This window comes from Desmodus rotundus, chromosome 3 (genome assembly GCF_022682495.2).
Source record: "Desmodus rotundus isolate HL8 chromosome 3, HLdesRot8A.1, whole genome shotgun sequence".
Taxonomy (NCBI): Eukaryota; Metazoa; Chordata; class Mammalia; order Chiroptera; family Phyllostomidae; genus Desmodus; species Desmodus rotundus.
In genome coordinates this window covers 162,941,725-162,958,101 of record NC_071389.1, presented here as the reverse complement: position 1 = coordinate 162,958,101, position 16,377 = coordinate 162,941,725, and positions in this window count along the sequence as shown.

The window sequence follows — 16,377 nt, the reverse complement described above, 5'->3', positions numbered from 1 at the left end:
TTAACTAATGAACTCAGTGTCACACATGGAATAATGTCAGAACTAGAGTTAAAATCTGTGGATTCTCACTTTGACTGGCATGCTTAGCCCCAATGAGGCAGTTTAATTGGAAGTAATGTGTAACATAGGGATGTGTAGCCTGTAACATGGAGAATTTGCTATTATGGCAGATATGTCACTGCTAGAAACTGAAAAAGATTTTAAAAATTGGTAGTTCATATGAATTAGTGTTACTTGGGGGATAATTGTATTTTTCCCTTCCCACACTCAGTTGAAATATTGGGTTGGCCAAAAGGTCCGATTAGTTTTTTTTCATAAAATAGAGGACATTTTTCATTTTCACCAATAACTTTATTGATTTGGATATTTTGACTATGTCAGCTATCTCCTATTACTGGCTTCTAATGGGTCAAAGCTGGGGGTGCTGCTAAATATCTTCCAATGCGTAAGACAGCCCACAGCAAAGAATTATTTGGCCAAAATATCAATGGTACCAAGAAACTTCACAAACCACTTTTGACATGTTCAATCAGTCACAGCACCTTCTCCAAACACTGCACTAATCTTTTTTGTGTGTTTCAGTTGCATTTTTATGATTCACAAAATAATAAAGCATAATATGCCAAAATGTGTATTTTCTCCCATCTTCAATATTAATGGCTACACAAAAATTCACCAATCTAACAAGTTTTGTTTTTTTAAATGTACTCTGATACAACAGCTGTCACAATACAATCTAACAAAATTGTTTGAAATGAAGTTAAAGACAACTAAGCGCTACTAGAGCCATCATTCGGAAACAACCAAACAAACATTTTGGCCAACCCACTATACATTTAAAGGCCTTGATGTCACTTTTTCACTCTCCATTTCTGGATGCTGCTCCATGGTAAAGGTTTCACATCTTGAAACCTAACAGTGTATTCGTTCATACAAAGATCAGCAATAGGATAAATGATGGACACTGATTAGGCACTGATAAGTTAGGTCCTTAGCATAGCTGGTTTGGCTAATTTGAAATCAGTGCTTGTCTTTTTACAGCTATTGTAACTGATATGGCCTGCCCCTCTCTGGTCTGTCAAGTCTCTGGCTCAGGATTTTCACTGGCCTGCTGAGGAGCTCAGCCAATTTAAGTCTCGGTGTCAGTCACTCTGAGGATGACTTTCTATTCCTGTGCTCAATTACTCCTCAGTTTTCACAACAGTCTAGGCTGGTTTGAGAAGAGCAGGGCTTTCCAGGCTGGTGACTAACCCTTCTTTGTGTAGTATGTCAATCTGATTTGCTCTTGTATTAGCTGGACATTGTTGAATGACAGTTATTTTCTCTGTGCTCTTGAAACTAACTTCCTTCTTTTCTTCTTCAGTCCCTCCCTCCTTTCCTAATCATCCTCCTCCCGCTCTCCCTCCCAATCTCTTTAAAATCTTTTGTATGTGATATGCAGGTAATATTTAACAGCTGGCTTTATGAAAAGAAAGGAAAGTTCTGATTTGTACTATTTGCTTTGCCAACTTCTGTGGTATAAATGTTCCCATCATGGCTAATTTTAAGTCATCCACATAATGTAATTGACCGTGGAGTTGGGAAGAGATGTGCCCTGTTGGTTCTCCTGAGGTGGCAGGTTCTCAGGTGGTAGGTCCCGAGGTGGAAGGAGCTAGCACCAGTGCAATACTGTGCACCATCTAGATTGTTCTTCATGATGATATTGTTACTGGCATAATTTCCTACATGTTTCCAAAGAAATGAACTAAAACCATCCACTTTGAAAAATTAATGAATAATTCCTTCCCCAATTCATAAAACATGAGTAAGAGATCACTTTTAATTTATAATTTTAAATTAAAATTATAAATTAAAATTTTTGAGGAAGTAAATAATTTCATAAAGTTTAGCAAAAAATAATGAAACCAGTGTACACTGAATAAAATAGTCCCATGCAAGTTTCTGATTATGGAAAAGAAACACATAGTTAAGGCAGAGTATCCCAAAGTTGCCTAACAAATTTGGTAAAAATACATCCTGCACTCTTAAATGAATTGGGAAAGCAGACTGATGCTTTCTAATGTCACATGACCTCTCAAGAATTCTTGTAGTCTATCCCTTATGACTCAGTTCATTCATTTAAAAGTTCTTCCAAAAATGTTCTATTTTCCTCAAACCCTATCCAGCCTTGCAATTCAATATTCTTTCTCCCCCAATTCTTTGAAAAAAATTATAACAAATCCAAGATTACAGGCATCTTATTCCAAAATCAAATACATTGATAAATTTTATGTTAAGTTCTTTCAGAATAAGTTTGCCAAGTAACTTTCAACCTTTCTCCCATGAGCACAGCCAGACTGGACCATTCTTTTTTCCTTCTGAATTGCCTCCTCCCCCACTGCCCTATTTTCTTAATGCCTGCTGATTGAAATCCTGCTGAAAACCTAGATTGCTGCTTCTACCTCAGTCTTTTACCAGGAAATTTTATTTTTTAATATAATAGTTACCTGTGTCCTTGCTTTTTACATAATTGTATAAATACATATTACTTAACATTAATTAGTAAGGGTTTGTAAAAATTAGGTTTTTTATCTCAGCAACAAGGAACCCACCAGGAAGAATTTGACTTTCAAAACTCTTTACCTTATAAGAGTAGTTCTGATTGCTTTCAAGAGACATTTCCATATTAAAATTCACTTACAGATTGAACACTTAAATTATTCATTAAGGGTAATTTTCTCAGAAGATATAAAGTGGCTAAATTAAAAGCAAGCGTCAACAATGGAAATATTATCTCAGCATTAACTCTTGCACAGATAATTTAAATTGGGCTCAATGCCTATTTTCTAAGATGTCATTGATTAGTATATCAATGAGAACTCCATTAGGGTATTATAATATTCTTAAGAAACTCATTTGATCCCTATTTTTTCCCTCAGGAAGGAATAGATATGTTAAAACTCAGGCTTTTCCCCCTTCATTTTGTCAAATTTTTAGCCAATTATTACAAAGAGCCACTTTAAAAACATTCCCAATGTGGTAGATTTACTTGAATGGATTTCTGGACAGAGTGAGATTGATGGAGGATTTGGCTGCACACAGTTTCCTTCTCCAGCTAAAAGCCATATTTTGTTTTCACAGCAGAATTCCCTATGAGCAATGTCATTGAGATCCCACTCAATGGCAGTGACCAACTTTAACATGAATTTAATGAATGATATTAGAGTTATAGAAATCTCTTTTTTAAATTTTATTTATTTTTTAACTTTTTAAAAAATTGTTGTTCAAGTACAGTTGTCTCCATTTTCTCCCCACCACTCTGCCCCCACCCCAGTCATCCCCACTTCCCACCCTTGATCCTACCTCTCTTTGGTTTTTCTCTTTAGGATTTTTTTGTTTGTTTTTGGATTTCAAGAGCATCAAAATATTATAGTTGAAAGAAACTGTATAGGCTCTCTAGTTCAATTTTCTCCTCAATGTTGTAAAGATTTTTACCACTTCTAACAGATGACCTTCAGTTTTGTGTTTAAACTTGCCCACTGATAAAAGATTGTTTACTTCCCGAGGTTGTCCCTTTCGTTGAAAAGTTTAGCTACTTGAGTACATACTTGAAATGATGCAGTATTGAACCCTGTTCTTTTCCCACAACTGCTTTTTGAATATCTGAGGGCAGTTTTTTTCTTCCTTCTCATCTCTAATCCTTAATCATGCTGATATCACTTTTTTGGATGCCCCTTTTTGGAAGTGAGACTCAGAACCAGATACAATATTGCAGATGTCACCTGGCCAATAGAGAGACAAAGGGATTATTATGTCCTTTGATCATGATTCTCTGGCACAGAGCATATGATCAACTATTAATGTTGAATTAATGAAGAATGTTGTCTGTAATTCTGTTTCTAGTAGCTATTTTGACTATTGAATTTGTGGTCAACTAAATTTCACAGAGAAGTTTTTACATTATTGCTGTCCACATTGAGAATCATTGGGACAGGAACTGAGGAATAACTGAATCCTGCTCCCCCTAAAATTAATTTAAATTTTGATTCTGACATATTCTTTCTACATTTAATATATATGTTTTATGTATCTCTACCAATCTTGTTGAAGAATTAGTTCTACAGATTTTAATTTATTTATATTGGCTTTTATTCGTCAGCCTTTTTGCACTTCACACACTTCATTTGAAGTTTATCTTCTCACTCTACAGGAGCACATAGGGCCCTTGAATAGAAATGGCAATCTTGAGAAAAAAGACCAAAGTGGGAGGAATCACACTACCTGATATCAAACTATACTATGAGGGCACACTAATCAATACAACATGGTACTGGTGTAAAAACAGACATATAGATCAATGGACCACAATAGAGAGCCTAGAAATAAACCCATACCTTTCTAGTAAATTAGTATTTGACAAAGGAGTCAAGAACATACAATGGCATAAAGGCAGTTTATTCAATAAATGATGTTGGGAAAATTGGGCAGATACATGCAGAAAAATGAAACTAGACCACTTTTTTTACATCACACACAAGAATAAACTCAAAATATATTAAAGACTTAAATATTAGATTCAAAACCATAAAAATCCTAGAGGAAAACATAGGCAGTAAGATCTCTGACATTTCTTGTAGAAATAATGTTTCTGATATGTCTCCTTGGGCAAAGGAAACAAACAAAATAAATAAATAATACTACATTAAACTAAAAAGTCTTTGCACAGCAAAGGAAACCATCAACAATATAAAAAGACAACCTACTAAATGAGGAAACATATTCACCAATGATATATCTGATAAGGAGTTCATATCCAAAATTTATAAAGAACAATTCAATACCAAGTAAACAAGCAATCCAATTAAAAAATGGGCAAAGGACCTGAATAGACACTTTTCCACAAAGACATACAGGTGGTCAATAGACATATGAAAAGATGCTCAATGTCACTAATCATCAGAGAAATGCAAATTAAACCCACAATGAGACATCATGTCATGCTTGTCATAATGACTACCATTGATAACTCAACAAACAGGTGAGGATGTGGGGAAAAGGGACCTTCTGTGCACTGTTGGTGGGAATGCAGATTGGTGCAGCCTCTGTGGAAAACAGCATGGAGTTTCCTCAAAAAATTAAAAATGCAACTGCCTTATGACCTAGTAATTCCACATCTGGGAATATATCTGAAGAAACCCAAAATACTGATTTGAATATAGGAGACTGTTTTGCATGGTGTGGGCCCAGCTCCCACTCAGAAAGGCCAGTGCAGAGTGAGGTCCGGCACACAGGACCCACACCAATGGACAGGTTGTCCTGTGGGGAATCAGGCCTGCATTGTACCTAGGCCGCTATGAGGCTTCCTTTTGCTAAAACTCCCTCACCCTGAACTGAGGCAGCAAACATTTACTGCATATATTTAACATAACTTCCTAAAATCTATGCTAAACCTTTCAAGGACATGTGTAACCAGGTTAACCACTTTTCCCTTTACATTTGCAAATATCCTTCCTTTTTTATGTAATTAGCAACATCTTCTTTGTTTTCTGTAACCGCTTAAGCAGAACCTGTGCATAGTAAATGAGGATCATCCTCAATGTAATGTGCCCAGAAAAACAATAAAAGCCTGTCAAAGCAAAGGTTGAGGCACTCACCTCTTGAGAGAGTGGCCGTGCTGTCCCTTTTCCTCCACGGGACTTGGTAGTACGTGTGCATTTGTCTCATCTCAGCCACAAACCACGGAGCTGTATCTTCTGGCATCATTGCAGTGTTATTTATACTACCCAAGATTTGGAAACAATTCATGTGCCCATCATAGATGAGTGAATAAAAGAGCTGTGGCACATTTACACAATGAAATACTACTCGGTGGTAAAAAAGAAGGAAATTTTCCATTTTGCAGTAGCGTGGGTGGACTTGAGAGTATTATGCTAAGTGAAATAAGCCAGTCAGAGAAAGGCAAATACCATATGATTTCACTTATACGTGGAATCTAATAAACAAAATAATGAAACAGCAAAATAGATACAAACCCATAGATAACAGAAAAAAAACTGACAGCTGTTAAAAGGGAGGATGGTTAGAGGCTGGGTGAAGAAGGTAAGAGGGTTAAGCAAAAATAAATAAATAATTAAACTCATACACATGGACACAGTATGGTGATTACCAGAGGGAAAAGGGTGGGGCCATCAGAGTTTATCAGGCCCCAATAGATCAAGATTCGGCTCTGTGAAGGGAGGGGTCTGCACTGTGAGGGGTCAGGCATGTGAGGGAGAGAATAAAGTCTCCTATCCTAGAGCCACAGAAATCAGTCTGTTCCAAATTCTGCCAGGAAGTGAATCTCAACAGGGCATGGCTGCTAGGAGTCAAGAGGGCGCAGCTAGTGCATCTCCTGTTAGGGCAGGTGTCGGAGCCCAGGGTGAGCAGCTGTTGATGAGATTTTGTGTTTTGACACTTAGGATGGCACCTGTGTCTCTACCCATCTTCTGTCTCTCCCTGGTAGACAAAATTCCCCACTGATTTTCACAGCCAGATTTTATGTGGGAACCTCTTTCTGGCTCTGGTGCTCTGGGTTGGGGAGCCTGGCATGGGGTTGAGACCCCATACCTCTCAGGGGGAACCTTTCTAGCTGAGATATTCCTCTCAGACATCAGCTGTTGCCAGTGGAAGAGGAGCCAGCCCCTTTTTTGCATCTGTGCCCTTGAAACTGTAACTGAAAGCGGGTCTGGCTTCTTGAAAGCCAAAACTCAAGAGGCAGGTGCTGATATAAAAGAAAGTGGCTTATTTGTAAATACTGGTCATCTGGAAGATGGAAGACTCACACCTCAAAGCCAACCTCCTAGAAAATGAGGGACTCATGTCACAAAGCCCATCCCTGCTTCTCAGTGGAGGCAGAAGTTTTTACAAGGAGGGAGAGGGGAACAGAACAAAGAGATCAAGGGAGGGGGTTGCAAAATTCTTTACGTGCAGATTAGCACAGTCTGCTCTGATAAGACAAGGGATGGTCTGGTGTGCAACATCCTGGTTTAGTCATCCTGGCTTCACTTCATCCTGGCTCCATGGATGAAGGTCAGCAAATCTCCCAGAGCTGGGATGCCTGAAGGTCCGCATCTACATCTTTTGAAACTAGTTCCTAGGATTCTTATACAAACAAGCTGTTCATTTATAAGCTACATATTAGTCAGAGTCAGCACTTACAGAAGCAATGGCAAAAGAATGGTGGAGTGGGCTGTGATTCCCCACCATTACAATTTTTCACTGTTACACTACCAGTCTCTATGTGCCTTCTGTAAATCCTTGGTTAAAAGACTTCTATTCAGCGAATCTTCAGTCAGTTGTTCAAGTTGATTGCTCCATATTTTCGTTGTAATTCCAGTTTGGTTCTGGAAGGAGGTGTGTAACATCCACCTAATCGCCAACATGTTGGATCTCCCACACAATTTGTGATTTTGGTTTTCTTTCCAACTTTCTTGGTCTTGCATTTGTTATGATCTTTAGCCATGATTCTTTTTATAACTGACAGTTTCAATTTATTTGGAATCACATTTGCTATTTTACTTGCACTTTGTTTTTCTTATTATCTAACTGCTTATTTTCTATTTGCAGGTCTAGAGCCTCCTCTCTACTAAAAGCTAGATTTCATTTTTTTATGTGCATAGACAGAGAAATAAATAAAAATATTCAGAGGTGTCTTGAGATGAGTTGCTCAGTGCTTTTTGAGTTACTACCTTTTCAACTCTAGAAAGCTTCTGAGTTAAAAGGTACCTTTGAAAACAAGTAAAGACAGTTTTCCTGATCTTTTATTCTTGAAGGAAACTTCACAGTAGAATCGCTTAGATTGAATAGTGCAAATATAAAGTATATTGATTTTGTCCTTTTTGGAACTTCTTTCTGCATCTGAAATATTTTGAGGATGTCAGTAGTCATTTAATAAGTACTGGGTAATTAAAGAATCGACATGCACAAATATGTTTCCATTATTTACCTACCAGCCTTCTCTGTGATATTTCAAACTCTACAAATTCAAGAAGCTTACTCTAAACTGGATTTTTTTCCTCTACCTAAGGCACAACCAGACTCTTCCAATTGCTTCTAGGTCACTAGGCACACTTGAAAGGATATCATCTGGGGAGTCGTCCCCCATTCATATTTTTACTGCTTTCCTATAGGGTGATGAATGGAAAGTGATACTAAGTAAACCAAGACATTCGTCCTTTCTCGAGGAACTTCTAATTGGCTAGACACTATAAAACAAGTAAAGATGGAACTCAATAATACAAGTTAAGTCCCAAATACAGGTTGGGGTTCAAGTGAGAAGGAGATCACTTGTTTAAAAAGGATCAGGCACAATATGGCATTTCAGGTGTTGACTGCATGTGTGGTGTCTTCCTACGCAGAGGAAATTAAAGTAATGAAATCGGAAAGTATAGGGCCACCTTGGAGGGGCAGAAAATTAATTTGGCTGGAACATTTAATTATCAGAGGGTAATTGTAGAAGATAAATCTGGAAAATAATTTGGGGCCATATTGTGAGGGATTAAAAAAGCAAGGCTTAAAGATTCAGATTTAATAGGCTAGTACAAGTAAAGGAATTTGAACAGAGGAGTAAGATACAAACAGATGTATTAAGAGAATTTGGCAGGAATGTATCATTGACTGGGATAGGAGACACTGTTGGATTAGGGGGCTAGCTAGGTGATCGTGCAGGTGGGAACTAATGGGGCTCTGAGTCAGAATAGTGGAAATGTATTCTGGAAACAGTGGTTAGTGGAACTACCTATAGGACCAGCCATGTTTGATTTGCGTGGTATAGAGTAAAGAAGAACCAAGAGTGAATTTAAGATTTTCTTTGTGACCAAGAGAATAACAAAGCTGTTAAAATAAATGAGGTGTCAGGAGAATAGAATAATAATTTTAGTTTTGTGTATATGGAAGTGGAGAATTCTGACAGATTTTCGATGTAGATTTCAAAGCTATACATAGATAATTGAACGTATAAGAAATTATAGGATTCCCCCAGAAATATAAAGTAAATAAGAAAAAAATGAATTTCATGAAGGGAAAAGAAATCCACATATATCCTTGGAAACGAAATACACTGTGATAAGAACTATCGTAAAGGGAAAAGCGGTGCCATAGATGTCTGTCAGCATCTTTTAGGGACAGAAGATTCCCGAGGGAAGGGAAGGCTAGGCTGATAGCTGAAGCCTGATTAGGGATTTGCCGGAAAGAGACGCGGGGGGGCGGGGGGGGGGGGGTGAGGGACAGGACAGACCGGACCTCAGGCTAGGGAGGTGGATTCCGCAGCCAGCCTTAGGAGGCTCACTCTCCTGTGAAGTCCTTTAATGGGAATCTGATAACAGGGCCTTTTTATTCCTTTAGGTACAGATCCTTCACCACTCTAGTTTACTGTTTGCTTCCAGTGAAGCTCTGTGACTTATAAAATAATTTCATTCTAGAAGGTCTTTTACCGCTCTGGTTTTACTTAATTCAAAACTGTACATCTCATTTGCCTTACTGAGGCCTTTACATTTATCTGTATTTTCTGGGTAATAAGCAAACAGAGGTTTTTACTTACTAATTCCCACTACATTGGCTGTAAGCAAAAATTTAAAACTATGTTGTAACAGCTTTAAATTCTGCCTTTTAAAAACCTTTTCTTTTTTTAAAATTTAATTAATTAATTTTTAGAGAGAGGGGAAGGGAGGGAGACACAGAAGGAGAGAAACACTGATATGAGAAACATTAATTGGTTGCCTCTTGTGTGCACTGACCGGGATCGAACATGTGACCCAGGCACGTCCCTTGACAGAGAGACGAACCAGTGACATTTTGCTCTGCAGGATGATGCCCAACCAACTGAGGCACACCAGCCAGGCCTAAAAACTTTTTCTTGAACTATATGCTCTACCTGAAAAGTTTCCCCATGTCCTTCCAATTTTTCCTCATTTATCATTTGCCGTACTCTGGCAATTTTCTTCTGTAATTTTCCCTAAAATATTAAGGTACATATCCACCTTTATTTTTATTAGCTTTGTAGCATCACTGGAAGCTTTTATATTAATAAAAATAGCAAGAGATTTAAAATTATTTTACAATTCTATGAAAAATGATGAACACTGCTTAGGATTATTATAAGAGTAATAGTAATACCAATACCAGTCAAACCAAGTAGTAGTAATATGAATAATACTACAATATTAATGCTAATAAATTTTTGTTGAAAAGAATAAAGCATAACTAGAGACACTGAAATTAAGAACAATCTAACAATAGCCAGAAGGGGGGGTCAATGGGAGGAAGGGTATTCTGGAACTACCATAAAGGACACATGGACAAAACCAAGGGGGAGGGTGGAAGAAAGGGAAGGAGGGAGGTTTGGCTGGGGTAGGGGGGAGTGGTGGAGGGAAAATGCAGACAACTGTAATTGAATAACAATAAAATAATTGAAAAAAAAGTTTGTTGGATGTAAATTATATTTTAGAGCCGCCTATTCAAGACAGTAGTTGCAAGTCACATGTGGTTATTTAGCACTTGAAATGGGGCTAAATTAAGTTGAAAATATGTTATAGGAAAAATGTGTAAAATATTTCATTAATAATTTATATGTTGATTGCTTGCTAAAATTATAATATTTTCAATATATTGGGTTAATATATAATTAAAATTAATTTCCCCTGCTTTACCTTTTAAGAATATGGATACTAGAACATTTATAACTATGTGGTTTGCATTTGTGGCTAACATTATATTTCCATGGGATGGCACTGGTCTAGGGCATGCAGATAAAAGCCTTACACAAATTGTCTTTTAAACTCCACAAACTACTTTTGTGGGGTAGCTTTCCTTATTATTCTCATGTTATAGATGCAGAAACACGTCTCGTTACAGCTGATTAGAGGCGGAGAAAAGATGTATTCACCCTCTGGCTTAAACAGAAGACTGGTTGTCAATCAGAAGATTATAGTTCTTGCTAGACTAAGAAGCACACATGTGATTTGTTTCTGCCTTCATTTTGAGAGTAACTTTCCCATTTCATATATGACATCTGAAATTGGCTTCATTATCACTGTCAGTTTTAAAGATACAGAACCTTCCACATAAGTGTGCACTGTTCAACTTATTCTGTACACCAATATGTATGGTGTAATTCACAATGTGCAAGGTATATCAAGCTGGGTTCAAATAGAAGGCTAAGTAACTTGTCTGGATCTGGAAGTTGTTGCAGAGATTAAATGGAAGGGCCTCTTTTAAATTCCACCCCAGTTATATGCTTCATTGTTAGAACCTAGCTCCCACGTGTAGGTGATAGTGTTGCTAATATCTTTGTGATCCGTTGGGATAAAGCTTGATACCGATTGGATTTTTAGCCTCTTCCAGTTCCTATCTGGAGCTTGGTGCCCAATAGACCCCTAGGTGGTGCTTCTTTTTAATGAACTATAGAAAGCTCCTTTGGATTTAACTTTTGTAGTGGTTCTGCCCCTGCACAGACAGGAGCCTCAGAGAATTCATGTTTCAGTTTTCTTGTAAAGCCACTTCTTTAATTCTTCTTTAGTCCAATGTTATCATGCCCATAACTGTGTCCTAATATGAAAGAATTTGGAGAATACTCTGAAGAATCTTGATTCTTTTCTGTTCTTTCACCCTTAGGCTCCTAACAGAGCTGCTATTGTATCCTGAGGTCGGGAGACTGTGTCTTCTTTTCACTTACCCCACATTTACAGCTGCAAGTTTCAAGGATGCCGTGCTGATTGGTGAAATCATGAATCTACTCATGTAAAATTAATATCAGTATATGTAGTTGTACATTGTGTACTGCCTCTATACTAGTCCCTGGTGGTCAGAATGAACTAAAATTAAAAAAAAAATATTTCAGACTCAGGAAGTGATGTTTCGTAACCTCTCTTGGGGAGTGTTGTTCTGTTGGGGTCAGTTCTACTGTAAGGCACATTTGTTTTAAATTTTAATATTATGAGACAATGATGATGCTTTGTTGGAATATTATTTCAAGGGTCTCAGGAAGTATTAAAATATTTACCATTGCTTTTTTCTTGGGATATTTATATTACCTCAGTTAATCATTCATTATTATAATTAACCTTCTTGATAATTCTCAAGTTTAAGCAACTGTTTGTAATATTGGCAGGTCATTTTATGTAACAAGCAGAAATGTAGTAGCATTTTATCTATGCCAGATACTATTTTAAGTGCATTAAAAATATTAACTCATTAGCATTATAATTTTAAAATGTAAACATGTATATCCTGATGACTCGAACGAATCGTTCAAAACTAAACACATTCTTGGGTCTAAAATATACTTTACTCATTATTTTAGTAATAATACTTTGTCAATTAAAAAGTATGTAGAAAAGAATAATGCAGCATTAACATTGACTATTTTGAGGATGTGAGTTTTTTGGAGAATGAAAACTATCATTTATTTATCTATCTGTGAAACCATCTACCTATCCATTCATTCTGTGTCCATTTATCAATTAACAATTTTGAATGTTTTTATTTCAAAAAGATTTTTAATGGATTGTGGTGTTTGAATATAAAAAATAAAAGATGCCTTAAATGAATGACAAGCATGGTCAGAAATAATTTAGAAGAGAAATATTTGCTCTGGGATCTATGGGGAGATAATCACAATAACTAAATCCTGTATTTTTATGTTTTCTCCCTCGGTACAAAAGGAAAAAGAAACATGAAATGAATAATATTTTTGTATGATAAAAAAATCAAATATATGACTTTGTCTGGAAAGACATTTTTTCTTGGCACGAAATTTTAGGAGAAAAATTTTGGTAGTTTCTTCAGATGCTAAGTAGAAACACTTTTCCACTGTGAGAGCTAGAATCTTCCAATGACATTGTGTGGCAACTCTACAAACAGCTTTGTGCTAATAACCATGCTCACATATTCCAGATACGCTGTTTGACTAGCTGTAATTTAATAAGCAGAAAACACACACACACACAACACCTAAAAACAGGCAGGGTACAAATTCCACAAGTCTCCATATTCTCAAACTTTACTGCTCAGTTAAACTTCAGTATACTCTTGAAAGCAGTTAGTTTAAAATAGTGCTTTCTGTCTGGCAATTATATATTTTCCACCACACAGGAAGAATTCTATATTTGACAGCTAGTATGCATTCTGCAACACTGAATCATTCATGACAGCAAGATGTTATTCTCCCTGACTTGATGTGATGTCTCTCTATGCACCCCACAGTCCTGTAAATGCATTCTATCATAACACTTATAATGCAGGGTGTTTTAATCTTAATTTTACTTTTACTTAATATTTTTGGTTGTCTTTTTTGGTTTCTGAACTACTTGAGAGTAGGCACTCTCCTACTCATCATTGTATCTCCAGCACCAGACCAGGTATGAAACATAGAAAGCACATGACACATATTTGGTAAATAAATGAATTAATGCATGACTTAACTTATCACTGATTGACATTTTCATCCAAAGAAACATGCTCAGCAGATACTTATTTTTTTATAAAGATTTTGGACAGAACTTTTCTTTGCAATTGGCATTAAAGTAATGACTATTATTTTTATTATAAAAATGAAATTAATTCAACTTGGAATCTGTACATATTCATATACACAAACACACATACACACACCAGAATAAGATACACCCATAATTTTAACTGCCATGTGCTCTGTTTCCACACCTTTAACTGTTCTAAACATTTACTATACCTAAACATGTAAGAAAGTAGGGTTGGGGACTCGTGTAACTTTCTCATAAATCAGTTGCCTACTTTCATGGTTTACATGGGTTGTGTATTGCTTCTCCCAGTATCAACATTCCGCTCAGTAACTCAGTTTGGGGCTCTTTATCTTGGTTCTGGCATGGCAACCTTATAAGGTATTGCTTCAGCCAATTTTTGCTCTATGCACTGAAACCACAGCTGCTCTGCACCCAACTCAAACACTGAGGAGACCACCAGCTGAGTCCAGTGTTCCCAAACACTTGTCCCATCTTGCAAGGGGCTTGAATAAATATCAGTGACTCAGTTTCTACTAGTAGTCCCTATGGCAAATTACATTCTCCAAGATTAAAGTGTTCCTTAGTTTTTAAATGACAGCTTCATGATCATACATGAGGGGATATCTTCAGAAAGTGAAGATCACTTCATGAAGTGACATTTGAGCTCAAAGTTAGAGCTCATCTTCATCTCATCTTCATTATGTGGTAATTTTGTTCATTTTCAGTTTGAGATCTCAAACTCAAATGCCTGGAGAGGCCAAGCAAGGATAGGAAGCAAGGAAGGAACAATAGAAAGAGAGAGGTGAGAGAAAGGAGGCAGTGAGGTAGAAAGGCAGGCAGCAAGAAAAAGAGGCCCGCATGCCAAATAAAAAGTGCTGGGGTCTGGGATGAGCTGGAGTGTGCATGCCACAGCGGAAGAAGACAGCCTCGGGTGAGGTCCAGAGGTGCCTGCCGGGTTGACACGTGCTTGCGGAGGACTGGATATCCTACTTTCAAAGGGGAACTGAACACCCAAAATTTCATGTGAAATATTCTTATTTTTAAATACCAGTAACTCATTTTTTTGTATTATTTATTTGAACTGAGTGAGAAAAAAAGAAAAGAAAAATCAAACGAGGCCTTTGGCTCCTTGTTTATATTGAACTAGACAGTGGGGATTGCTGACCTTGCTCCTAGATTTAGGGATCATTTATTTAATTATTTTTAGGGATAGTCCACCACCCTGGGATCTTCAATTAAAAAGATATTTCTGAACTCTTTTTAAATGAAAAAAAGGCTAAAACAAAAGCCAGAAAATACGGGCCAGCTTATAATCAGAAAATGATCAAAATCAGACAAATGACTATTTTTGAAAGAGAAAAACTCTTCTGTGAAACACGTTCAAATTAACGTTGTTTGTGGATTCATTCACTGAAAATCTAGTATTGGGAGCAGGTCACCTTGATTGGAGACTTGTGATAGAAATCAAGAGCAGTGATGACTTTTTCTGACCTAAAAATCATGCTAAGGTGACCTTTATTCAATTCACATGCATTGGCTGTAGAGTGGGAACCTCTATATGCACTTTATTGAAATGCTGGCAATCGGAAGAATGGCCTGAGTTATGTGAAAAGGATAGATATAGAGGAGTTACAGAGGAAGGTTTTTATCCAAGAGTAATCACCAGCAAATACATAACAAGGGAAACATTAAACTATAGAACTTAAATGTTTTATTTTAATGTACATATTGTTTTATTTATTTATTTTTTCTGAAGTACTACACCTCCAATAAGGAAAGTAGGTTTTTTGCACTCTTGGAAGCATTTATATATGTTATTAGTTAAGTCAGTGCATGCTCCTAGACATGGACACTATACCAATGTTTTTTTGTTTCTTTTTAGTGTTGCTAAATTAAAATCGAGAATATTTGGTGTATTTATATTTGTCTAATTGCAATTAAGCTATCACTCCTACAATTTGTATTTTACAGTAAAATATTAGTAAAGACATATCCAAGGTATTTATGAAATCCATTTTTTTATTGTAAAAGAAGTCTTTGTATTTAAAAGTTCTCCTGAATGTTAGTGCATTTGAATTGTCTTCAGTAACCATGTTAATGCTGGTAAGGAAGTCTTTAGACTCTATTAATACACATTATTCTGAAGCCAAAAGAAATAGGGTATGTATGGGAGTAAATTTCCATCTGGTTCCATCAAAGTGATGGATATTCTATTAATGGTTTTATTTCCCTCTTGTAATTTTTCTGCAGAAAGGCACTAGATGACCTTGCATGCACCTGGTAACAGTTTCACTTACTCATCTTTCTCTGAGAAGACGGGTGATTATATCGAAAAGTATTTTAAAAAGAACTCAAATCACCTAAAAGCAAATTTCTTAGTCAATTATGATAGATTTCATGACAACCTGCTATATTCCCATGGTTATGTTTATACTTCATATTAAATAATGATTAACTTCTATAATTTCAGTCAGTTCTTTTCACAAGAACATTAAAAATTGAATTATCAATGTCATAAAGTTCATCTTTAACACTTTTCTATCTTATTCTCTAAAAATTAACTTGAGCATCTTAATTTCAAGTTCTAAGCCAAGTATATTAGAACTAAATATCAAATAAATAATAGAAATAATCGAAACTTAGAATACTTTGAAGGGTGTGTGGTCTGTTGAAACACTAATGTTGGATTTGTGAGGGTAAATGACAGGGAATTTATAAATGAGAATTTCTGTGCAACAGAAATCTTTACCATCTTGTATGCAATATTAAAACATTGTTTTTTCTCTTTCATTAACAATGGTGTCTAGGAGATAGTGGTTTATTTTGGAAGTAAGGGATTACCTTACATTACCAAAAGTCATTCCGGTTTGCCTGGTATTTT